Below are 25,586 nucleotides of genomic sequence, written 5' to 3'. Positions count from 1 at the left end.
AAGGTTGAAGCAGTGTGTGGCGTGACACCATGGAGACCCGTGTGTGGTTGCTTAAGAATCTGGATGGAGATGAGTTGGTAATTTGATGGAGGATGGTTTTAATTTTTAATGAATTAAGATCACTTGAGGATTAGAACACTAAGGGGAAATAGCCAACAGAGGAGGCTAGAATAAACACTGGAAGAGGGCACAACTGATACAACGAAGTTCTGGAAGAGACAGGAAGAGATAAAGTTGAGAGGACAGAGACAGGGAGGGAGGGATTCCTCTGAAAGGAAAAGAAAACCTTAATCTTCTTCAGAGACTAGACTTAAGCTTCTCTCACTTGTGTGGAACCCAATATTCATGAAGTCATAGGAGACAGAACTATTATAGAAGCTGAGTCACTATTGGCACGTCAGTCGAAGCCTGTTACCTCGCTTTATGCTGGATAGCAGTTAAGAAAGGTACAAACTGGGAGACTTTCTTCAGCAGGAATGTTTAGAAAAAAAAAACTTAACCACTCAATTATTAGAAAACACAGGGTGCTGTAATGGAATTTTCTGGCCAACTCAGAATTCACCCAAACCAAAACCAAACCAAATAAAAAAAACCAACCTTTCTGTTTCCAACATTGTTAAAAGTGATGGCATTTTTTTCTTTAATGGAGAATGACAACTGAAAAAAAAAAACAAAACAAAACATTTGGTTTTTAACAAATTCGAAATGCCTCAGAAGTTTCCTCCTCATTTTCATTTAATTATACTGAGTTGCAGAGGTAGATGGTATGAGGGATTAGTATTAATGGGTATGGAATTTAGGATGTACCCAGAGACAGCCTTTTTTTTAAAAAAAAATTACTTAATTCCAGTTGTAGCACAACTACTTAGTGAATTGAGGATCCTGGTTCTTTCTTTTACTTATTTTTGACTTTTGTTTTATATCGGAAAATTAACATCTAAGAATTAGGAAATGAAAGGTTATGAGTAGCCTGGCTTTTGCAGATCAAACTTTAGCTTATAAATTTTGTAGTGGGTGGGTAATCTTTATATTCTGCCATCAGCCAAAGAAGTGGGTTGTCTCTGAATATAACTATTATATTATCAGCCATAATAGTCTTTTCCTCAAGGGCAGTTTCTCAAACAAATGATTTCAAAATCAATAAACACCCTGTAGCCTCCTATTTCAGAATTTACTTATTCATGAGATGCTTATCTCTCTGTAAATTCCCAGGAAGAATTCTTATTGCTTAATCCCACCATATTGGATTGAATGCTTATCAGTTCAAAATTAGTTCTTATTAAATTTTCTTGGCAACTTTGTAACCATCTCAGGGGGTTCTCCCCCAGAGAGTTATTCTTACTTTTAAATCTTACATGAATAGAAACACACTTTAACATCCTAAAAATCATTAAACATTGGCTTGCCCATTTGCAGTGTGTTCCACGTCGGTGTTAGTTAGGCAAAGGCCATAAGCCCTCAAACAGGGCTTCCTAAACAGACTATTTTGTACATCTGCATCTTTTCATTATTAGACACCAACAATCTCCATCACTGACAGGTAGAGACACATTGGAAGCTAAAGCACAATGGAGGCTAGTATAGGCATGTCCTCATTTTTCACCTTGAAGGCTGTTCTGCCATCCTTTGGTTTGGTCCCAGGGTCATTAGCAGCTTCTCTCCCAATCTAGGGATGTGATGTACACATACATGGCCAGGTAACTAAAGAGGAATGGTCTGCTCAGACTGCCTGACTCTGAGAGAAGATGCCTGCTCAAGATGGCGAGAGCTTCCGAAATAATGCTTTGCTGTGGGCTCATTTGAATAATCTCTCCACTCATTAAACACAGCTGCAAGGCAAGAGGCAGCAGAGTTCAAAAGGCAAGCCAAGGGAATATATTAGTAATAGAATTATAGTTTAAGCCTTTAGGCATGTTTCCCCAATATTTTTGTACTCCATTAATTACAACAAGAACACTTTTGTCACTTACTGAAAAAAAAGGTTAGAGGAATATTTTGACTAGGAAACATAAGTAAAATGTATATGTTTTATAAAAGTGTTAGGTATGCTGCAATTAAATTTTAAGACAAACTCTGGAAGTCATCCAACAAGTCATTTCCCTGTTGTACAATTTAAATCCCTGGTGAGCTGGGATTAGAAACCATCAGCATGATTTAGCTTCATGAGTCACTTTACCCTCGGCCCAGTACTTTGGTGTCCTCACGCAGTCTTCTCACAGCTGTGTGTGTGTGTGTGTGTGTGTGTGTGTGTGTGTGTTCTGCTGGGTGATTTCTGGTTTAAATCCTAGAATGCCTCTTATACCCACTCAGAATAGCAAATTTATTATAAGACTAGAAAATATTTAATAGAAGACAGACAACAGTGGAAGTAAAAGGTGGAAATAAAAAAAACAAAAGTTTCTTTTTGAAGACCACACTGGCAGCATTTTTCCTCTTCTCTGTCTTTGAGTTTCAGGGTCACTTGGGCACTTCTGGAGTTGCAGGCTCTAGGGTCATGTTTTTGCTCTCGATTTACCCCCACCCCTAATCTCATCCACCACACCATCTTGCCTGGATGACTCACCAACATGACATTTTAAGATATTGGGAATTTGATGTATTTAAATTCTGAATGGTTTAACTCTGAATTCAATTCTGTAACCTCCCTTGGGCTGTGGATTGGATTGAGCTGAGGTTTATTACCCCAGGGACTCATGTCCTCTTCCAATACAGAAGCAAATGGCTTTCATTTTGTCACAGTTTCTGTAGGGATTTGAAGGATATATTGGTGTCCAAGGGTGGACAACTCCATCCTTGTCCTTTCCTCGTATACCTGTCTAAATTGACAGAAAGTGATGTAAATAAACGTAGCACTATTAGAGATTGTAGGGACATTCTAGTTCTCCATTTTCATTAGCATTTCCATGTTAAGGTGTTCCTAAGGCATGAGGCAGAACACTACTGAAGAGTTTTTCTTTTTAAGGCACCTTATTTCACCCAGTGTTGGGTGAATAAAATATTCCTTTCTGGTGAATTTTTTAGATAACTGAATTTATCTAAACGTTTGAAGAAGAGTTAACTGATAGTTTATCACTTGGTTTTGGCTTTGATCTCTCCCTCTATTTGATTTTGTATGTGGTAAGCGCTTGGCAAGCAGTGAGTATAGTATACCAAAAAGTGGTTCCTCGAAAGATTTCCACATCCTAATACCTAGAACCTGTGAATGTTAACTTATGTGGAAAAAAAGAGTCTTTGTGGATATTATTCAGAATCTTGAGAAGGGGAGATTATGGTGGGTTATCTAGTTGGGCCCTAAATGCAATCACATGTATGCTTACATGAGGAAGGCAGTGGGAGACTTGATACACAGAGGAAAGGTGATGTGGAGATGGAACAAAGTCAAGTTTTGAGATACTGGCCTTGAAGATTGAAGCAATATGGCCACAAGCCAAAGAATGTCAGCAGCCACCAGAAGCTGGAAGAAGTATGACTTTACCTGGAGAGACTGTGGCCCTTAAGATACATTGATTTTTGCCCAGTGATACTCATTTTGAATTTCTGACTTCCAGAGCTGTGAGGAAATAAATTTATGTTGTTTTAAGCCACCAAAAATCTAGTAATTTGTTACAGTTGCAATAGGAAACTGACAGAGGAAGGCATTTTCATAACATTCAAACACTGGGGCCACTAGCCAGGCAAATGAATCCCCACGTATCTGATAGTTCCATGTTTGCAAATGATCTTCTAGACTAGTTGCAATAGCACAAAATATTTAACAAAAAGGAAAAAAAAAAAAAAACAAAACTAGTGACTTAAGGGCTATAGACCAAAAGAAAAATATAAATTTGGTACCCATGGGTTTATCCCTCCCTCTTATTTTCAGCCTAAAGGTACCAGTTCTTATAATCTAGATGTTCTTTCTCAGGAAGGAAATAGATGGCATTGGATATTATATAAATAAGTCCTCTAAGATGAGGATCTGGCTGCTGCTGTGTCCATAATTTCAGTTCTTGCCATGTTATTGTAGGGGAAGCCATAAATTGTCACCTTAGGTCTCAGAGTAACAGGTGGTCCAGCAAGTGCACGGTATAGCATTCCTGTCCCTTACTGTGCCCTTGACCTTTGATCTTTGGTTCTCCCCTCCTCCCCAAGTAAAAGAAGCCCTGACTTTTAATGTCTTTTCCATCAAGTTAAATCAGAAGCACCTTGTCATTGGCCAATTTCCTCCTAAGACATCCTACTTTTGGCCTTACCAGGTCCATTTCAGTTAGGGAGACGAGTTCGGTAAGAGAACACATCAAAACATCTCTTTGCCTAGATTTATGAAACATATATCTTCTAAAAAAGTCTGAAATATCAGACTATAAACATATCCGTATGACTTTTTATTTCTCTACGGAGAGGAAGAAGTAGGCTTTTTTGGTGGATAGCCCCTGTAGCTGGCACAATGCCCATTTTCCATTTTATTCTTCTTTAAGTTTAGAAAAAATAAACAGAACTTTAAGAATGATTCCATATATCTCTAAACACCATCATTACATCGGCAGTAAGATTTCACTAGTTTAGAATAATGATGTGAGGGTGGAGAAGGACAGAGACAGCTGAAATTCTGGTTGTGGGAAATTTAAAAAAAAATTTTTTTTTTTTTTAACGTAGAGACAGAGCATGAAGGGGGGAGGGGCAGAGAGAGAAGGAGACACAGAATCGGAAGCAGGCTCCAGGCTCTGAGCCATCAGCCCAGAGCCTGACGCGGGGCTCGAACTCACAGACTGTGAGATCGTGACCTGAGCTGAAGTCGGACACCCAACCGACTGTGCCACCCAGGCGCCCCAGTGGTTGTGGGAAATTTTTAAAGAGCACTTTGGTGTCACCTAGAATGCATACTAGACAGTAAGGTATAAATGTATGTTAGTTATTGAAATAAAGCAATCTGAACTAATTTTAACATTCTTTTGCACTGGACTAAAGAGACAGAAGTCATTTAATATGCAAGAATTTATTATGTCTCCTCAGTGGTCTAACTGAACACATCTGGAGGCGTGTTTATAAAGAAATCCTTCGTTTCAAGAGCTTTTGGTTAGATATAGCTACTGATTTTATACTGGGTTCCCTCCCCTGTGAAACCCTAGAAAGGTTTTCCAGGAATGTGTTATTTTGACCTTCAATAATAGATAAAATGGACTGATATCATCTCTGAGAATTAAAATCTCTGTCCTGCCTATCAGGACTGAGTTTATGATAAGCATTGTTTCCATGGACTGCCTGTTTATTCACCTTCTTCCCAACTTCAACCCAATGCAATGTTTCTTCTTTCTTCCCATCTCCATCAAAATTGTTCTTGGAGAGGAGCAGTGATATAGCTGCTAAACTCATTGGATTCTTTTAGTACTTATTTAACTGAGTTCTTGGAAGAAGGTTGATCCAGTCCCGGCAGTAGTCCGGTAAAACATCTTGGCATCTGCCCTGAGAATTCCACTGGACTGGAATAGTTATGGCCTGAAGCCTCTGTCACCCTGATCATTGATCCAAGCCATCAACTCTGTGTTCTCCTTTCAGTACCTCTTCTGGGCAGGCCTCATGCTGTTGAATGAGAGTAAGAGTGTAAGAATAAGCTCTGATCTCAGGGTAACCATCTAAATTCTGATCTAGAGTCAACCTCTTGGGTCACCAGATGAAGTCCACGTGTCCTTTCAGGCAAGCTCCTAGAAATATGAATTAATTGTATTATTCCATTGAGTTTAGGGCACATTCCCCTCCCCTCTCCCCAACATTTTTAGCCTTTTTTACTGTTCATGGCATTTAGAATCACTGTTAGCCTGGATTGACATTGACTTCTTCCCTGGAGGATTTGAGTTTCCTTTACCAGTCACTTGGTCTACTATCAACTTGAAACCACTTTAAAATAAGTTCTCAGGTTGAGGTTTCTTTTGACCACACTGACGGTGTAAATTCAGATAAAAATCTGTGTGTTGGCTCATATTTTTATGGGAGAGGTTTTGATTTCCTTCCCAATTAGTGCCAAAATTGAGGTACCCATTCTTTACTGTCCCTTTCTGTGTGGTGGGTTTATTTCTCATTTACTCTTCTACAGAGAGTGTAGCCCTTTGTCTTCTAGCTCTAGGCAGAGGTGTTTTTCTCTCTTAATAATATACAAAATTATGGTGCATGTTTTTTTTCAGAGACAATAAGAGAAAAAAAGGTCAGTCTTGTACCTAGAAACCTTCCAGCAGGCAGGCTGAATTCACCTCCTAACTAGAGAACTTGCCTTCTTTCCCTCAAGACCACACCTTTTGTCTGTAGCATACAACTCTTACCTCTCTCCCCTAAAATGCACTCAGATCTTCCCCTAGTTTGTTTTTCATAATAATACTATTGGTATGGGATACAGTTCACTCATGACTAGGTCAACCAGGGGTGGGTTTGGTCTTTATTTAACTTCATTAAAATGTGAAGTGTAGTTTATTGAAACTAACCTTAACCCTACCTGGTCATGTTCCCATTGCATTCTTGACTCATTTCATTCCTGGGCTGTCAAGAATGCACAGCAGTTCACATTTTGACCATCCTCTTCCACCTATTTTATCTGGTATTCCTTTTGTGCTAGTATGCTTTACCCCTAAATTTGCTAATTTAATTCTTTTTTATTTCAACTAGCTAGCTTTGAAGATTTTCTCTTCTGCTATGTACAACAGGTTGACCCTCTGAACTTCCTCTCTCACTGGTATATTTTGTATAACTCCTATCACAATGCTGACACTTCCTTCATTTTAGAATGCTCTCTTTTCTTGTCTTCTTTTACACCATGCTCTTCTGGTCTTTCTCCTACTGCTGTGTCCATTCCTGCCCCTTGAATGTTGGTGTTTTTCAGGCTTCTTCCCTATGCTCCTTTCTGGTCTCACTTGGTATACCTTCTCCAGGCCATCTTATCTATACTCTCATGGTTTCAATTTTAAATGCTACTCTGACCACTTCCCAATCACAATTTCTGGTCCAGTCCCTTTGCTGAGCTCTAGGCCCATCTATTCAGTTGCCCTCAGACATCATCCACAGGCACCTGAGATCAACCAAGTCTAAAAAGGAGTCAGCACCTTTTCTGCAAATGTTTGCCCCTTCTATATTTCAATGGCACCTGTATTTCAATGACACCATCATTCAGCTCTTAGCCCTGCCTCCAAAACTGGATGTCATCCTTACCGCACTACTTATTAGGTTTACAGGCTAATCACGTATTTGTCTCTAAGTCTTATTTCCTTCATTTCCAAAACAGGAATAGTAGTGCCTGTTTCATAGACTTGGGAGAACATTATAAATATGTTTGTAGCACTTTGTATAGTGATCTATGATAAATGCTCTATTGTTTTTTTTTTAATTATACTTGAGTCTTTCCTTTCAGATAACCCTTATTCAGTTGATCACCAAATATTCCTGAACCCCCCCTCCTAATCCATCTCTCCTGTGTCTTTCTCATTTGTCCTTTTCTTATATCCACATTGCCAGAATTTTAGTTCAAGCCGCTAGTGTCCCTTAGGCTAATTATTTCAACTGATTTCTTTGCCTCCCATCTTGCCAGCTGTTTATCCATTTTCCACCATTCACCCAGAACAGTCTTCTTAAATCAAACACCCAATTGTATAACACTGCTGCCTGGAAACCTTTACAACTTTCCATTGTCCTAAAGATGTCCAAATGTCTTTATAGGATCTCCATGGTCGGGCATCTGCAATCTCTCCTGCCTTATCACCCCATGCCCAGTTATTTTGTATGACAGTGATAGGCATAAGCCAGTCTCTTTCTCTGCATGTGAACTTTGCACTTGCATTCCTTCTTGAAACCTCTTAACTTTTCCTTTTTCTTGGTTAGCTCCTATTCATCTTTCAGATCCTGGTTCCCCAGTCTGGGTTACTCATACATCCTTAACCACTTCTTTAGCATTCAGATCATACTTACCACTTCACACTGTTGCAATTGCCCATTTACTTTCTCTTAGGCTTACCAGATTTAATAGATAAAAATACAGGACACCTGGTTAAACTTGAATTTCAGATAAACAGTGAATAATTCTTTAGAATAAGTATGTCCCATGCAAGCCTTTCTTCTATTAGACTGCTCTCACTTGAGGGCAGGGACCATCATTGCTTCCCAATACCTCGCATTTTGCTTAACCCACTGCACCCACTTTATTCACTGTTGACTGAGTAAACTACCTAATGAAGTCCAAATATATATTCATTAGTTGTATGTTAGCGGACATGTTCCAGACCTTTCATTTTGATGCTATGTTAATCATGAGACACATTCTTCTAGTTGATTATCTATCTTTCAACTGGGCTCTAAAGCAAGCAGAGAGCTTAGGAATTGACCGCCTTCACCACAATTAACCTTTACGTAAATGATTCGAAATGCTCATGTTTGGAATTTTCACTGTGTCAGAACGAAGTTAAAATTTCAACCATAGTTTTCAATAAAACAGAAGCAAAAACATAACTTCCACAACTCAACTGCCTTTTCCTTTTTGATCAGTTGAAGGGCTTTTGTTCTTTCTAATACAAGTGTTTTCTGTTCATGCATAGCAAAGACATAATCTAATCTCCAAGGTTTATTTGCCTAAAGAATCACTAGATGTGAAAAGGAGCAAAGGTTTGAATTTTTATTAATTTGAAATGCAAGTTCACCTGAGAATTAATGTGCAGATCTCTCATAGGAACCTTTTCAAAATAAGAGTACAACTAAGGGAAAGTTCATAGATATTTTCCAACCTATGAACTTAAAAGTTTAGTTAACCAAATGAAAGGGTTTCATTGTAAGACTGTGAATGGAATAGAAGCAAACCAGTTTCAAGGTAAATTCTTCATGCTCTGAATCACTGAATGCCTTCTTTCTAGAGAACAATAGAAGCCCTCAGCTATTTTATAAAATTTGAGAAAATACCATGGGGTCTGAGATTGGCTTTATTCTCTGCTGTGATTGGCCAACTCCTCTTTCCTTTAATTGTGCTTGTTCAGTGGTCTAGTTTAGAAAAAAAAAAATGCTGGACTGCTTTCAAAGTATGGAAAAAACACCTTACTGTATTTTCCAATATACGATTCTCAAGGCTAGTAACCATAGGGATCACACTCTAGAATGTTATGCCAGTGAGATAAAACGAAACCTTCCACACTCATTAAACAAATCTTTTGGTGTTTTTGGTGAACAATAATTACAACAGCTTTTAGTCATTTTGGTGACTGTGTGACTCACACAAGTCTGAGACCCCCCCCCCCCCCAAAAAAAATCCTACAAGAAAAGGGCACACACCAAATATGCTTCCTAGGGGATTAAACACATTAAAACCAAGAGGCACTCTCATTGTAGAATTTAATTGAACTATTTTTCAGTAGCTGATATTTAGTTTGCTTTATTTATATTTAATGTAGCTGTAAGTAGGAAGACTGTGAATTGGGTCTCTGGGCTAATCATGCTGACATGTTCAGGGATGAAACTCAGGGGTTTTGCATAGCGGAGTTCTGTGATCAGGTCAGCACTGGGTTATTGAGTTTCTAAGGTTGAGGATGGGCTGTGTCAGTTTATGCTTTTCCAGATAAGGAAAAGAAAATTGCACCTGGAGGCAACAAGAAGAGTCAAGAGTAATTTGCAGGGAGTGAGCAAAATGAAATCCTGCAGGAGGTCAAGTTTGTTTTCGCCAGGAGGTGTCACTATTGTCAACATACATTACTGGAGATGGAGGAAAGCTAAGAGGCAGTGGCTAGCATCATTGGACAACAGGAGACAATTTTTCTGAATTTCTTCTTCTCCTTCCTTCCTTCCTTCCCTCCCTCCCCTTTTTCCTTCCTTCCTTTGATGCCGCAATTTACGGACTCTATGTTACATGTAACAGGTGTGTTAAAATGCTTTTATTAACATCAGAGGAAAAATCAGTGGTGGAAAGAATGGAGAAGAATTCATGTAGTTTAGAGGCCACCAACTCAGATACATTGTAGCTTTTTCCCCCTCTTAGTCATGACTTAATGGCCTGAACTAATGAAAATTTGAGGCCATCGAATTGTGAGAACTGACCCCTTTGCGTCTTTCTATTCCTGCACGACTCACTCTCGTGAGTATTTTATAAAATTCCTCTCATAAGGAATGTATAGAATTCCTCAAGATTATCCATCAGAGATAGTATGGACAGTCTTCTGAGTTCATGCTTTGTGATATTATTTAGGTTTTTTAAAACAGAGTTGGGGACTTCTGAGTTTATTTTTGTTCACGCTCCAAAGTCAGAGAATTTGGCTTGACTGGCTGTATGTAATCCAGCTATGCAATCTTGTTTGGCAGCTTATTCACTCTGACAAAAACCTCAGCTTCCACATGGAAGCTGACAATAATAATACAACCTACTGTCACTGGAATGCTAGGAGGATTAGGTATGAATAAATGAGATAACATATCAAAGCACCTAACACAATGCATGGCACCTAGTTAGAGGCATTAAGAGTTAACGTTACTATTATCTGTTAATGTTGGCATCTGGGCAGTAGGGAGGCCCTTGTAGGGTTTGAGAGTCATACTGGCTTTCAAGTTGCCCTAACTTCTCTTTCACCAGTCCCTGGTGGATCTAGAAAAGACTATACGCCCTTACTTTCTTCAAAGTCTCCTATCTGGCACTACTCTCCATTTGAGTTGATAGTTTACAAAATTTATTAATGACACTTCCTTGTTGGAATATGGTGACTGCAATTGCTTTTTCTCTCTCTTCTCTGCAAGCCCAAGTGCTTCCCTTCCTTTATGCTTCAGGTCAACTTCTACCTTTCATGTGTAGTCTTCCTCATCTTTTCAGCTCAATTTCTATAGCACTCAGAGTCCATATTCCACAAACTAGATTACTGTCATTACCACTTTTTATTTTTTCGCTAGTAGTGTTAGCTGTGCAAACTCTACTTCTTCAAATAGCTTTTTTGTTTCTTAAGGGCCAGAAGGACATTTGTGTCTTCCTTTTATTTCCTGTAGCACCCAACTTAGTCTTAAACATACAGGACAGATTGAATACTTGTGTGTGTGTGTGTGTGTGTGTGTGTGTGTGTGTGTGCGACTGGTTGGCTTATTGAGAGTCCAGAATGTCAGGGAAGCATATTGAAACAAACAAACACGAGCAAGTAATTTTGCAGCTCTAAGTAGGATGAAGGAATTTAATGGGAACTTGGGATTGGAGGTGGAAAAGGAGGACTTTGAGAGAAGTTGGAGGGAGAAGCTCTGGAAGTTTAAATCTGGGAGAAAAACAAGAATTTGGCTAGAGCTACCATTGCTGGATAAAGGCAGGGCTGTTTGAAAGAGACAGTGTGCCCTAAAGGAGGTAGCGCTAGAGTCACGGATTTGAGTCCTGAGTCTATCACCACCTGTGCCCTTGAGAGAACTACACAACCTCTCTGGGCCCATGCTTCTTTGATTTGAAAGTGAGAAGCTTGGATTAGCAACATGTAATGTCCAAAGTCATTCTAAAACTGTATGCTTCTGAGATAGGAGAGAAATAGACAATTCTAGACTGTGATTCCTGAGATTCCAGATGTTTCTTTCTTTTCCCCCAAAGTGTAAAAGAAATAGTGTTGGATAAAGAACGAACACTGCTCTGTCATAGACTCACTGTGTACCACTCTTTCATTCACCCAACAAGTGTTAGTGGAACCCTGCCATGTGGCAGGCTCCAGGCTAGTGCTGGTGACAAAATGGTGACTGAAACTGGCATGTCCCCTTCTCTTCAGATTTACAACCTAGTGGGGGAAAATAGGTCCAGAAATGTAAAGCTATGAATTGGATGAGGTCTAGGAAGGACATGTAGGTGGTGGGTGAGAGAGCCAATTTGGACTTAATCTGGGAAGGCTCTGTAGTGGAAATAATCTAGGTAGATGGCAGGTAGAGGAAAAGGACATGTGTGAAGATCTCTTGGTGGGAGGGAGAATGGAAAGTTTGGAAAATAGAACAGTGCAGCTGGAGGTGAGAGAACTAAAGAGGACAATTTAGATAATGAAGGAGGGATAGGGGTCAGATTATGGGGGACTTGTCAAACACTGTAAGAATACGGGATGCCTGGGTGACTCAGTCAGTTCATGATCTGACTTTGGCTCAGGTCATGATCTCATGATTCATGAGTTCAAGCCCCACGTCAGGCTCTATACTGACAGCTCAGAGCCTAGAGCCTGCTTCGGATTCTGTGTCTCCTCTCTCTGCCCCTTCCCTGCTCACACTCTCTCTCTCTCTTCCTCCTCTCCCCCCCCACCCCAAACATAAATAAATATTAAAAAAAACCCCAAAGAACATTATTCTTTATTTTAGGAAATAGAAGGCACCCGTGGGAGAGGGGGGGTGATCGGCATTGTGGTAACTGGATTTGAGAGTGGCTGGAGGGGGTATGGGTCAGATCAGTCAGGAGGAATCCAGGCGAGTCATAGCCGTAGATTGGTTTAGGGAGGTAATGCTAGAGACAAACTGATCACAGACTTTCAGGACCTCAGTTTCCTCATCTGCAAAGAGAAAAGCTAAGTTCAACACTAGGATCCTTTCTGGCAATTTCTGTGGTTTGATGGGATGGAAATACTCTGGGGAAGAGTGTATTGCTGTGTAGCCACATGACTGGTGTGTAGACATGTATTCTCACATCCCGCCTTTTGGGGTGGCCTTTTCCTGGATTTGGGGATTCTCTTAGACCTCCTCAGATGAGACATGCATTACAGCAGAGCTTCAAAACTTACAGGATTTCTGACAACTGTATTTTAAAAATTTTACTGTGAATTAAATTACAGCATGGGATGAGGGATTGTTGAAATTTTCCTCTGACTTAAACCCCTCCCCCCTCCCTTCTCCTTCTTCTTCTTCTTCTTCTTCTTCTTCTTCTTTTCTTTTTAAAACCCATATTGGATGGACTAGACACAACAAAACAAACAGCTGCGTCTACTAGTTTTCGTTCTGGCTCCACTGGAAGAAATAATGAGAACGCTTTGGAAACATTCCCCCCAGGGACATAAATCCCATGAAAAACTCAAGAATTTTATACCATGACTTAAGGCTTCTTGGTATAACAAGAAGAGGGACAATCCATTGTAAATTTTACAGCCTCTGCCCTGACTATAAAAATATATGCTAAATGCAGACAAATTTTGAAAAATACAGAAAACTGTAAAAGAGAAAATTAAGATTCCTCAAAATCCCACTACTTAGAGATAAACACTGTTTAACATGTTTATTTATTTTTGATTCATTCTTTCCTATCAATGTACATATGTGAGCATATTTAGACATACAAACACATGCACCCTTCTTTTATTCCTACAGGATGGTGTAATGTTTAGGGGTAGGCGCTCTGCAGTCAGACTGCTTGGATTCAATTTCCAGGCAGCTCTTGGATAAGTTTAACAATTTCCCTCGTTCCTAAGCCTCAGTTTTCTCACCTGTAAATGGGCACAATAATAACACCGGCCTCTAGGACACTGAAAGAGCTAAAGGAAATAAGGTATGTAAAGTCCTTGCTATGGCTCTGGGCACCAGTACTTCAATTTGCATAAATAGATATAGGTTATTTTTGTTATGCCATTTTGTTATATAGTTTCTGTCATCTTAGATTTTCTTCCCTTGTTTTCTGTCACTTTCAGTCTCTCCTGTGATTTGGAAGTTACACATTCTATTTTTATTTCTAGTGGCTATTTTTGAGTTGTATTTTAAAACTTTGCTCAGTCTATATTTCTCTAAATATTAAAGTCAATCACTCATATGAGGGCTTTAAGATACAAAACAGATGAACATAAGGGAAGGGAAGCAAAAATAATATAAAAACAGGGAGGGGGACAAAACATAAGAGACTCTTAAATACGGAGAACAAACTGAGGGTTACTGGAGGAGTTGTGGGAGGGGGATAGGCTAAATTGGTAAGGGGCATTAAGGAATCTACTCCTGAAATCATTGTTGCTCTATATGCTAGCTAACTTAGATGTAAATTAAAATACATTAGTAATTAAAAAATTTAAAAACATAAAAATAAATAAAAAACAAAGTCAAGAATGAAATGGTATTTTTTGACCTTCCCCCACCATGAAAGAAAGGACCACTGAATATCTGTGGCCCCCCAGGACATCTGGTTCATTACATGGATAGGTTTCCTGATTTTTTCTAGACTGTTAACTCCATTGCAAGATGAGGACACTGAGACTTAGGGAGATTAAGTCACTTGCCCAAGGCCACATATTTTAGGGTATGGAGCTAGTTGTCAAACTCAATTCTTTCTGACTCCAAACCTATTAATTCTTGGCTTATGTCAAGAATTACTCTGGTCACTGAGTTTCTGTTTGAACACTACTGGGAAAAAAGGATTCATCACTTTCTAAATCAACCTAATCCACCTTGGGTGGTTATAAGTTTTCCTTGTATCCAGCTGGAATTTTGTCCTTCCAGTTTCCTCCCCTAGCATCGACTCCAATTTCCTATTACGCTAATATATTTTGAACAGTCAACCAAACATTCCTTGATTTTTATGTGCTTGGATTCAAAGCAAGTGCTATGTGGGCTTAAGACATGGTCTTTGTCCTTAAGTAGCCCTTCGGTGAAGTAAGACCAAAGTATATAAAGTAATTACAGGATAAAATGAAACTGTGAAGAATTAAGTAAAAATATACCGAATGAATTATCAGCTCACGAAAGTTCAACAAAAGGAGAAGAGAGCACAGGGGTACAATTTCCATGGAAAGTTTATCTTTACCTTATCTCTTACTCCATCTGAAATGATATAATTATAATCAAGAATTGGGGATTCAAAGTGCATTATTAGAACTAAATGGTAATGCAATAGCAGAAGAAACTTCTGCAGGGGTCCTTGGATGTTTGATGTAAATGTAAAACAGATTCCACTAAAATAATAAATGTCAAATATAAAATCCATTGTTTCCAATTACTGCCACTTCACAGACTTTAACTACCTAATTTAGCCAAAGCATGAGGGGAAAATATTTTGCACTTGAAAATGTAAATTAAAACATTTTCCAGTGCAGCAACAATGCTGTATTATTGAGCTTGGCAGACCCCTGCTCCATCTCCTATGGTCCATTACCCTGGCCCAGCGCCTTGGAGCTTATCTGGGCTGCAAGACATTCTTTGCTTCAGACTCTGCCTCTTGATAAGGGTTATCACTTTGCTAGATGTAGAGAGCTCATATGTGCCAGCTTAGGGTTTTTACCAGAAATTCATGGCAAGGTAAGGGGCATGCTGATGGGGTTTTTCCAGAGCCTCATTCTTTTCTCTTTTACTGAAAAAATTGGGATATGTCATTTCCATCAAGCCTTTGCAAACCTCTTAGCAGAAAGACACAATGTTTCTGCTTATTCAGGATCCTTCTTGTACCAAATTTTAGGTTCTTTATGTGGCTTAGCTCAGAGAACAGACAGGTGACCCATGCTTCAGGGAGTTTATTTTAAGGAAATTAGAGCAGGATCAGCTTGAAGACAAGTTATGCTCTGTGTATCTCTCTCTTGGGCTAGGGGGGTCTTTGTGATTCATGGCTTCTGTCTGCACATGCTCTCGGTATTGACTGGCTTCCTATGTTCCCTCACAGTTTCTGCTTTCTTATAATGGCCTGCAGATGGCGTGGACTTGCCTTGGTCTTGGAGTCTACCTGATAATGCTAACCATCACTTACATGGTGCTAACTGTATGCTAGCCATCATTCCAAGTGCTTCCCACATTCATTTACTCTTTGAACTTTACACTAGGGCCACAGTGCAGGTTCTATTATCATTTCCATTTTTACAGATGAAGACACTGAGTGCAGAGAGATAACGTACCTTGGCCAAGATCACACAGAACTGCCAACTGGTACAAGGATCTAGGCTGACTAGATCCAATCTTCATTCCCTACTGTAATATGCACACTAGTGGTATTCTTTCAGTTTTAACTCCCATTCCTTCATTTTCTCAGTATTTCTAAATACACATTCCACTATAGACTGAATATTCCTGTCCCCCCAAATTCATATTCTGAAATCTTACCACCCCAGGGTGATGGTGTTATGAGGTGAAGCCTTTGGGAGGTGATTAGGTCATGAAGGTAGAGATCTCATGATGGGATTAACACCCTTATTAGAGACCCCAGATAAATTTTTCCTCTTACACCATGTGAGGTTATAGTGAGAAGACAGTTATCAATGAGGAAATGGGTCCTCACCAGAATCTGAGCAGTACCATAACCTTGGACTTCCCAGTCTCTGGAATTGTGAGAAATAAATGTGTGTGGTTTTTTTTTAATAGCCACTCAGTCTATGCTATTTTGTTACAGCAGTCTGAACAGACTAAGACAAATTCCCAAGAGAAAGAATCTAATTGGTCAGTTCTTCATTCTGTGCCTGGTTGCATCATAATTTTCTGTCTCTGGTCCAATGAACGATATACATCTCACTAGGGCTAGGGGGATCATGTATCTTACAATGTGGCCACATTGGGTTTCCTGATCAAAGGGGTTCGAGAGAGGGCATCATTGCCCAGATCAGGCATGGAGGGGTAGGTCCTGTTAACTGAACTTTCATACCCATGAACACTATTTTTGACATGTAGGATTAAAATATTTACATGTATCCATAGGCTTCCCTCTTATAGTCACTGAGTCTGCTAACTTGGAGATCTGTCTGTCCAAATTTTGAAGTGTTCATCCACATTATTGTTATCTGGTTGAGATGAAGGCATATTGCAGCATGCCAGAAAGCATGCTACCTGCTGGTTTAATTTGCTCCCTGTGGAGCCTACTGCATTAGCACATCAAACACTACCTGCTCATAAGGTGATGTGTAGGGTACAGAACAGCAATGAGAGCGTCTCTGCCATAAGGAATTTATAATCTTGAGGAGAAAAGTCTCGTGCACCGGCACACAGAACAAAACAAAGCCCTGTTGATGAAAGAAAAATTCCACCAATATTTATCAAGTACCATGCTGGGTGTTTTCACAGATGGTACCTTACTTGGTTTTCACCATCACTCTACGTGATATGTGACTTATGCCCATTTTTCAGATGAAGAAACCATGTGATGGTGATGTCGACTGTCCCAAGACACAGATGGCATGCAATAGGCATGGTCTTCACCTACAGATTGCCCTGACCATTGCAAAATGCTCAACATTTTTGTTCTGAGTGGCCCACTTCTAACTGGAATAAGTCACATGGGTTTTCAATTTATGTAACTGCCTCTGAGAACCTCCCGAAGATGGAACTGGTTTAGCAATATTTATTTCTGAGGACAATGAAAAGCAGAGATTTTGCTATGACAAAATTCTGAAAACCTTTGCCTTGGGTCTTGCTTTGCTTCCTAGACAAAAGCAGCAGTACTGGGCTGGAATTCGGTTTTCCCGGCTGGAGCCCAGGGGAGTGATGAGGTGAGGTCTAGCTAGATACAGAATCTATAGGAGAATGAATCTTGAGCTGAGCCTGCCTTTCTCTCCCTCTCTTTAGCTTAGGTGCTAAACATGAACTTGAGTAAGTCTTGGGCTTATATGATCCTTTCTCTGGTGTTTTGTGTAGTGATTAAGAGTTTGGACTTTGGTGAGAGACAGACCTAGGTGTGGTCTTAACTTTGGCATTTATCACCTGTGAGGCAAATTAAGTGCTATCCAGGAACCTCATGTGCCTAACATGTGCTTGCTAGACTATATCTATTATTAATTTCCTCGTTCTCATCATCTAGGCCCTAGTTTCTAGGAAAAGCATTTTTTTTTCAATATATGAAATTTATTGTCAAATTGGTTTCCATACAACACCCAGTGCTCATCCCAAAAGGTGCCTTCCTCAATACACATCACCCACCCTCCCCTCCCTTCCACCCCCCATCAACCCTCAGTTTGTTCTCAGTTTTTAACAGTCTCTTATGCTTTGGCTGTCTCCCACTGTAACCTCTTTTTTTTTTCCTTCCCCTCCCCCATAGGTTTCTGTTAAGTTTCTCAGGATCCACATAAGAGTGAAACCATATGGTATCTGTCTTTCTCTGTATGGCTTATTTCACTTAGCATCACACTCTCCAGTTCCATCCACGTTGCTACAAAAGGCCATATTTCGTTCTTTCTCGTTGCCATGTAGTACTCCATTGTGTATATAAACCACAATTTCTTTATCCATTCATCAGTTGATGGACATTTAGGCTCTTTCCATAATTTGGCTATTGTTGAGAGTGCTGCTATAAACATTGAGGTACAAGGGCCCCTATGCATCAGTACTCCTGTATCCCTTGGGTAAATTCCTAGCAGTGCTATTGCTGGGTCATAGGGTAGGTCTATTTTTAATTTTCTGAGAAACCTCCACACTGCTTTCCAGAAAAGCTTTTTTAAAAGTATTTTGTAATACTGGGCTTCTTTGGGATACTTTTTCCTTTTTTTTCCTCCATTTCTCTCTTTGAAAATGTTTATTTATTTATTTTGAGAGAGAGAGAACATGAGTGGAGGAGAGGCAGAGAGAGAGGGAGAAAGAGTATCCCATGTAGGCTCTACACTGTTAGCACAGAGCCCAATGAGGAGCTCAATCTCATGAACTGTGAGATCATGACCTGAGCCAAAATCAAGAGTCAGACACTTAACCAACTGAGCCACCCAGGTGCCCCCAAGATTTATTTCTCTTTGGAAATTTGGCTCATGTGATTTCCTGGCAGGAGAGAAGCTTGTCCTTATGGCCAGGTGATAAAGAGACATGTGAAAACAATGATTTCAAGTGTCACCAGAGGATTAGAATTAGTTACCCATGGACGTGTCCTCATGCTCCTATGCAAACATACAATGAGTAGTGAGTAGGCCTCTTGTTCTCCTCCAAGGAAAACTGTACTTATCCTATTCTGCTTCTAAGAAATGTCCCCCCTGCCCCATCCTAATCATGTGGTTTGGATAGAAATGGACAAATTCTTTTTTTTTTAATGTTTATTTTTGAAAGAAAGAGAGAGAGGGGGACGGGGGACAGAGGATCCAAAGTGGGTTCTGTGATGGCAGCAGAGAGCCCGATGTGGGGCTTGAACCCATAAACCATGAGATCATGACCTGAGCCAAAGTCAGACATTCAACTGACTGAGCCAACCAGGTGCCCTGGAAATGGCCATATTCTTATGGATCTCATCAACTTGGCCTCTATTCTTTGATTTAGGATAAACATATGATTTGTGCTTGGCCATTTGGAGCACTTTGCAGCTTTTAGAACTTGGGATGAGAGAAAGTGAGATGTACTGCCTGATCATGTTGGTGGCCATGTTTTCTGTTACATCAAAGAAGACTGAGAGAATTAAAAATATGTGCAGAGAGAAGCAGAGATGAGAGATAAAGAAAAAGTGTTTTGGTATTTTTTGGGGCCCTGGTTCCATTGTCCTTGAAACCACATGCCCTCAAACCTTCCTGTAGGAACATTAGGTTAAAAGTTTATACTGTTTAAAACTAGTTGAAATTAAGGTTCTGTCACTTGCAGCCTTTATTGTTAACTATTGCTGAATGATAGACTACTACAAAAATTGGTGACTGAAGACAACAATGCTCATTTATTATCTTACTACCCAGTTTCTGTGGGTCAGGAATTCAGGAGCAGCTTTTCTGGGTGATTTTGGCTTGGGATTGATTTGTTCATTCAGATGTTGGTGGGCACTACAGTCACCCGAAGCCTGGAATGGGGCTGGAGGATCTGTGTCACATGGTGGTACATTGGTACTGGTTGTTGGTGGGAGGTTTCACTTACTCTTCACACAGACCTCTCCACAGAGCTGCTTGTGCTCATATGACATGACAGATGGCTTCCCCAAGAACAAGTAATCCAGGAGGCCAAGGTGGGAGAAGCAAATGTCTGTTATGACCTAGCCTTGGAAGTCACACATTGTCACTTCTCCAGTATTGTATTGTTCATATAGGTTAGCTCTGATTCAGTATGGGAGGGGACTATACAAGGACATGAATACAAGAGGTGAAGATTATTGGAGGCTGTCTTGGAGGCTGGTTATGATGGAACCAAAAGAGTCCTGACTGGTACATTGTGGTGACAGATGTCTCTACCTCAAGGATAGATTTTATACCATATAGGTATTCTGATCACTATGATAATCAATATTTGTTCATAAGGTAATTGCCATTATTTATCACCTATCATCTCTTTGGAGGTTAAATTCACATAATATAATTCTCTCTTTTCACCTCATATATAATATGCAAACGATTCACGAATAGAGTTCCCTTTTTGTCCAAATAGATTTTTCATTGGTTAAGTTCCTTGGTTGTGCGTAGGCATGGAGGTGTGAGATGATGACATGAAGAAGTTAAGAACAAATTGCTAACCTCCAAGTTCTGCCATTTTCCCAGTTCAGAGGTCGTAGAATTAGGGTAAGAGGAATGGGTTTAAAACATCTGGTTTCTAGTTCTGAATTTGCCACATACTAACTGTGTGACCTTAGTCCCTTAAGCTCAATGAGTCTCTTTCCTCATGTTTAAAAAAGGGATCAATATTTTTATCTTATAGTGGACTTAGGAGGATTCTGTGATACGGTGCTTTATAAACTATGAGATGCTACTTGTTGCTGCAGAAAGGTACCGCGGTATTGGCTTGGGAATCAGAAATCAGACTTGGGTCCTAGTTTAGCCACTTATGGGCCACATAATTTTATGAGGAATTATTTATCCCCCCTGAGTTTGGATCTCCTCCTCTGTAACACCAATTTAATAATAATAATCATAGTTTCATGCAGATATGGAGTTCAGATGAAATGCTGTCTGTAAAAGTTTGGAACACAACTTTGCTATGATTATGTCTATTACAGAAGGGTTGGAACCAAATTTACTGTATCTTTTATATCAAAGTAAACATGACCAAGTAATTTTATTTAATGAATAAATATGTGTTGAAGGTAAGTATATGGCAGATGTGAGCTAAGTGCTATGGATACAACAACAAACAGGACAGACGCTATCCCTGTCTTCTCAGAGCTTAGAGTTGATGAAGGAATGATAAACAGGCCAGATATTACAAAGCCCTGTGATAAATGGTATGGATGGGCATGTGGGTGCTATGGGAGCATGTAGGAGTGTTGCCTCACACAGGCTTGCAGGGTCATGGAAGGCTTTCATGAGGAAATAAGGTCTAAAGTAAGATCTGAAAGTTGAGTTGGAATTAGGTTAAAGGAAGTGGGTGAGAGTTAAAGGGAGGAGCATCCCAGATGGAGGAAAGAGCCTACCCAAAGAATGAGAGGTAAGAGAACACAGGATGGTCAAAAATTATTCACTGTGGCTGGAGCCATGAGACAGAGGCGGAGCCCTTTGTGAACTAGGGTTGAAGAGATGCCCCATTGTAGAGAACTCTCTGGTAGGCATGCTAAAGCTTTGTCCTGGATTTTGTCTTGCAGGCAATAAGGATTCCTGAAGGAGTTCAAAGCAAGAAAGAGACAAATTAGATTTGCATTTTAGGAAAATCACCCACTCCATATTTTTCAAAGAGGCTGCTAGTGGCATTTTGGGTGGAACAATTCTCTACTATGGAGATCATTCCAGCTGTGGTTGCAGATTACTGGCTTCCCAAAGATACCCATGTGCTAATTCCCAGAACTTATGAACAGGTTATAGTACATGGCAAAAGGGACTTTGTGGATAGTATTAAAGTTATGGGTTTTAAAATAAGGAGGCTATCCTGGGTTACCTAGATTGGGCGGGCCCCATCTAATCACCTGGGCCCTTAGAAAGGAAGAGGAAGACAGAAGAATCAGGGAAAGATGTGGTAGGAGACGCGAGGCGTGAAAAGTATTCAATCCACCATTACTTTCTTTGAAGATGAAGGGAGAAATTAACCAAGAAGTATGGGAGACCCTAAAAGCTTGAATGATCTCTGCTGATAGCCAGCAAGGAAACTGCCACTTCAGTTCTACAATCCCATGGAACTGAATTCTGCCAACAACTTTACTGAGCTTGGAAGAGGAGCTCGCTTCCATTAAGGAGTGCAGCCCTTCCGAAACCTTGATTTGAGCCCAGTTAGACCTCTGTCAGACTTCTGACCTACATAACTTTTGCAGTAATAAATGGATGTTGCTTTAAGCTGCTAAATCTGTGGTACTTCACTACCTGAGCAGTAGGAAATGAGAACACTAGATAATGCAGCCTCCCTGGCTCCTATTCCTTTAATGACAGCATGGCCCCCCACCCCTTGCCCCCAGTTATGTGACAATCCCAATGGCTCTCACACATTTCCAAACGTCTGCTGCTGCTGGGGACAAGGGTGGGGGTAGAGCAGTTTGCCCCTGGTTGAGAATCACTGCACTGGAGAACTGTGGATAGAAAGAAGGCTGTGTGGAAGGCAGAGGAACCAGTTAAGAGGTTGTTGTGAAATTTAAGCTGAGCAATGAAATGGCCTGAAGGAACATAGTGGGAACATTCATGGGAATAGGGAAGGGGATGACTTTAAGAGATAATTAGGAAGCAGAACCAACAGTGGTGGTTTGATTAGCATTGTGGGTGAGCGATCTCCTCTGTCCCCAGCCTCCCCCCCACCACCACCCTTCCACCCCCACCAGCACCACACACATCTAAAAGCAAAGAGCATTTTTGTAGGAACCTGACTTCCCCTCCAGTGAGCAAGAGGACACACTCTTGGAGCCATCAGCAATTTGTACCAGGATCAGCCAAGGAAGGGAAATGACAGCGGAGCTATTGCAAACCCAAAAGGCCCCTTATGGCCAGAGGCACCCAGTTGGTGAAGCCCAGTAATTGCTTGAACACTTTTCAGCTACTCCATGCTGCAATTGACGACAGGAAATGAGGAGAGATTTTATACTTCCCAACAGAAGCAAGTCGGGCGATCCAAATGGCTGGAATGTAGTTCGAACCAGGGTGTTTGGCTGAGCTGACCGAACTCCTGTGTGCAGTTTGAAAGCATTTTGCCCTGGAGATTTTTATTTATACTTTGTCCATAAGAACCTGTGCCCCTTACTTACAGCCATGGACCCAAGTGCTTGTACTAAATCCCTTCTGTGTGAAATACTTGGTGTGGTTTCTGCCTTCCTGACTGGACCCTGAGGCAGGGCACATACAACACCACACACACAAGCCTATTTCAACAGTGAGTTTGTTCTCACTCTGAGATGTCACAGCCCACTGGCTTCCCAGCCCTCCTCTGGTTTGTGCTGAGTTCCCCAGCCTAGTGACTGGGAGGGCCAACACTGCATCATTAACCCCTAATCCTGGGAAGATGAACACAACAGAGCATGTAACCAGTTACCCAAAACAAATGCAAGTGTCATAAGAACCTTTTAAAGTTGGTTCTCAGTGGGAAACGAAAATTCTCCCTGCGTTTGCATTTTCCTTACGTTCTTGAAAACAGCCACGGTGACATGAATGAAACATCAAGTCAAAAAATAATGATTCAACATAATTCATAGGTCATAGCAGAGAAGCTGAGTTTTTTTGTGCTCTTTTATGCATAGGGATTGATGAATCCCGCAGGTATTCCTGACGTCGGCACTTTAGGTAAAGTGTTCAGCCTGTAATATTAAGACTAATTGGCCAATATGTAATTCACACATGAAGGTTTTGCCTTTCAAAGTCCAATGAAAGTTGACCATACACTCTTATCCCCAGTGGAACTGAAGTGGGTCATGTCACGGGGTAGGTCGGCTCTGTGTCTGCTTAAGCAAAGCATTTCCCCCTTTCTGCCTCTTGATGAAAGTCCATTTAAGTGGAATCAGTTCTGTTTCTTAAAGACAAAGTTATCTCATTTTCAAATAATAATAACAATGTTAAGTTTCAGCCCCAAAGCAGGAAAACCCAGGGCTGATGCTTCTCATTGCTCTACACTTACCTTGCTTCTGAGTCATTTTCAGATCCAAGAGATCCTCTTTGTTCTCTGCCCAGGCACTGAGAAAAAGCCAAGGACAGAAAGCAGGCCTCGCTGTCAAACGTTTTCGGTGTCATTTTCCTAATGCTGACTACGTATCAGTATGTGTGATTTTATAATTATAGCTGTTTATTTGATTTGGATAGGCAAATTGGCTTGGGAGTGAAAGGGATGTTTTATGTCAAGATGCTCTAACTTTGGTTGGCAATTATCTTCTGAATATTTAGGAATGGTGACAGCCGTCTCTCCATTCTTGAATATATTTCTGGCATTGTCGGGGCTTCAGTCCCAGGAAGGGAGGAAGAAGGCTCCTATACAAGAGGAGATAGCTAATAAAACTATAGTGGTGGGATTTTTTTTCTATAAAAGAAAATCCATAAGTGACAAAATATCTCACCAAGTCATTTTTCCTCCCCAGTGTCTTGGCATTGTGCGTGTGCTTGGCACATGCACAAATTAAGTTTACAGATTCTGTAAAGCAATTCTTCCTGCTCTGAATCTAATGCCAGTAATTTTTCAAGGAAGTCAGCAAAATGTAGCCCAAGAAGGAAAACACTGCCATTATTTTTTAAGAACTCTATTGTTTTTATTCAATCTGCTACTAAACTATGACTAAATCATTTACTCTTCATATTTAATTTTTAATTTTGCGATATTCTCACCCCAAATGAGGTCAAGTCCTAAATCCTTGTATCCTAACATCCCATCTGTACAGTCATATAAGAGGTTTGTTTCAGTAAAAATGATTACTGGTGTCTATAATAGAATTGTAATAACTCAATACTGTTTTATAAATTTTTGATTCACTCTGCATTTTTTATTTGACAGCTTGCCAAGTTCCAGTTTTTATCTGATCATCTTTGCATCAATAATACATGAAGCTGAGATCTTCTGAAAAGAGGATACTATTCTCCCCCCTCACTGAATGCTTTGCTTTTGCCAGCACCAACATTGATTTGGATTTAATAATCTGTAGTCCTTTTGGTTTGATCACACTTCTCAGGAAACCCCAAAAAGAGCCATGGCCACATATCCACCAACATGGAATCAATTGCTCCTTCTTAATAAATGCAATCATTGAACACCTGATCCATACGTTGCCTGTTACGTGTAATTGATTAAAGTTTCGACATAGTTAAGATTTGAGTGGCTCCAGGTTTTCCATATTCAGATCCTCTCAACCAAAAAAATGACAATCAACAAAACCTATGCCGTAGAAGGATGATGTCTCTGATTGTAATTCCTTGTCACCTCCATCATCGCACATTTCGTCACGCTCTGCTCTTAAACGGTGGTAGCGGTTCTGCGGCTCTCAGGCTGCTCTCGCTCCAGCTGTTCACGTTAAAGACCACTGTGTGAGTAACAGGTCTACCCATCACCCACCTCCAAGATTGTTATAAATAATCAGTATCAGGAAAAGGAACTGACTGGGACTGAGAGCACCACATCTTCATCTATTGTCTTATTTTCCACCTCTAAGGAATGCAGCCAAGGGCCTTTTACAATTCATCATTCCCATCTCAAATAAACAATGAAATGCTGGTGAGTAAGAGAATTGCTCACCCAATGGTTGTCAAGCGATTAAATCAGAATCTCTGGGGGGTGCATTGTGGGCATTTGGTATTTTTAAAAGCTCCTCAGGTCATTTCGATGCGTAGCCAAGGTCGAGGCTCAGTGTGCCCCAACCTGAAACGTTGCCACTCTGTGTAGCTGGGTGCCAGCCTCATGGGCTTGTTAGAAATTCAGAAATGTACTGAATCAGCTAGATCTGTTGCACC

The 25,586-nt window shown here is 40.4% G+C and overlaps 1 long non-coding RNA gene across 1 annotated transcript in view; it reads left to right on the top strand.

Moving 5' to 3' along the window:
* LOC123386697 overlaps positions 1–24,897 on the top strand; it is a 42,909-nt gene extending 18,012 nt beyond the window's left edge. Inside the window, exon 3 of the long non-coding RNA XR_006600999.1 lies at positions 24,637–24,897. This is a non-coding gene — a long non-coding RNA (uncharacterized LOC123386697). The remainder of the gene's footprint in view (positions 1–24,636) is intronic.
* The last annotated feature ends 689 nt before the right edge of the window (positions 24,898–25,586 follow it).

This window comes from Felis catus, chromosome B4 (genome assembly GCF_018350175.1).
Source record: "Felis catus isolate Fca126 chromosome B4, F.catus_Fca126_mat1.0, whole genome shotgun sequence".
Classification (NCBI taxonomy): domain Eukaryota; kingdom Metazoa; phylum Chordata; class Mammalia; order Carnivora; family Felidae; genus Felis; species Felis catus.
This window is presented reverse-complemented; position numbering and strand designations above follow the sequence as displayed.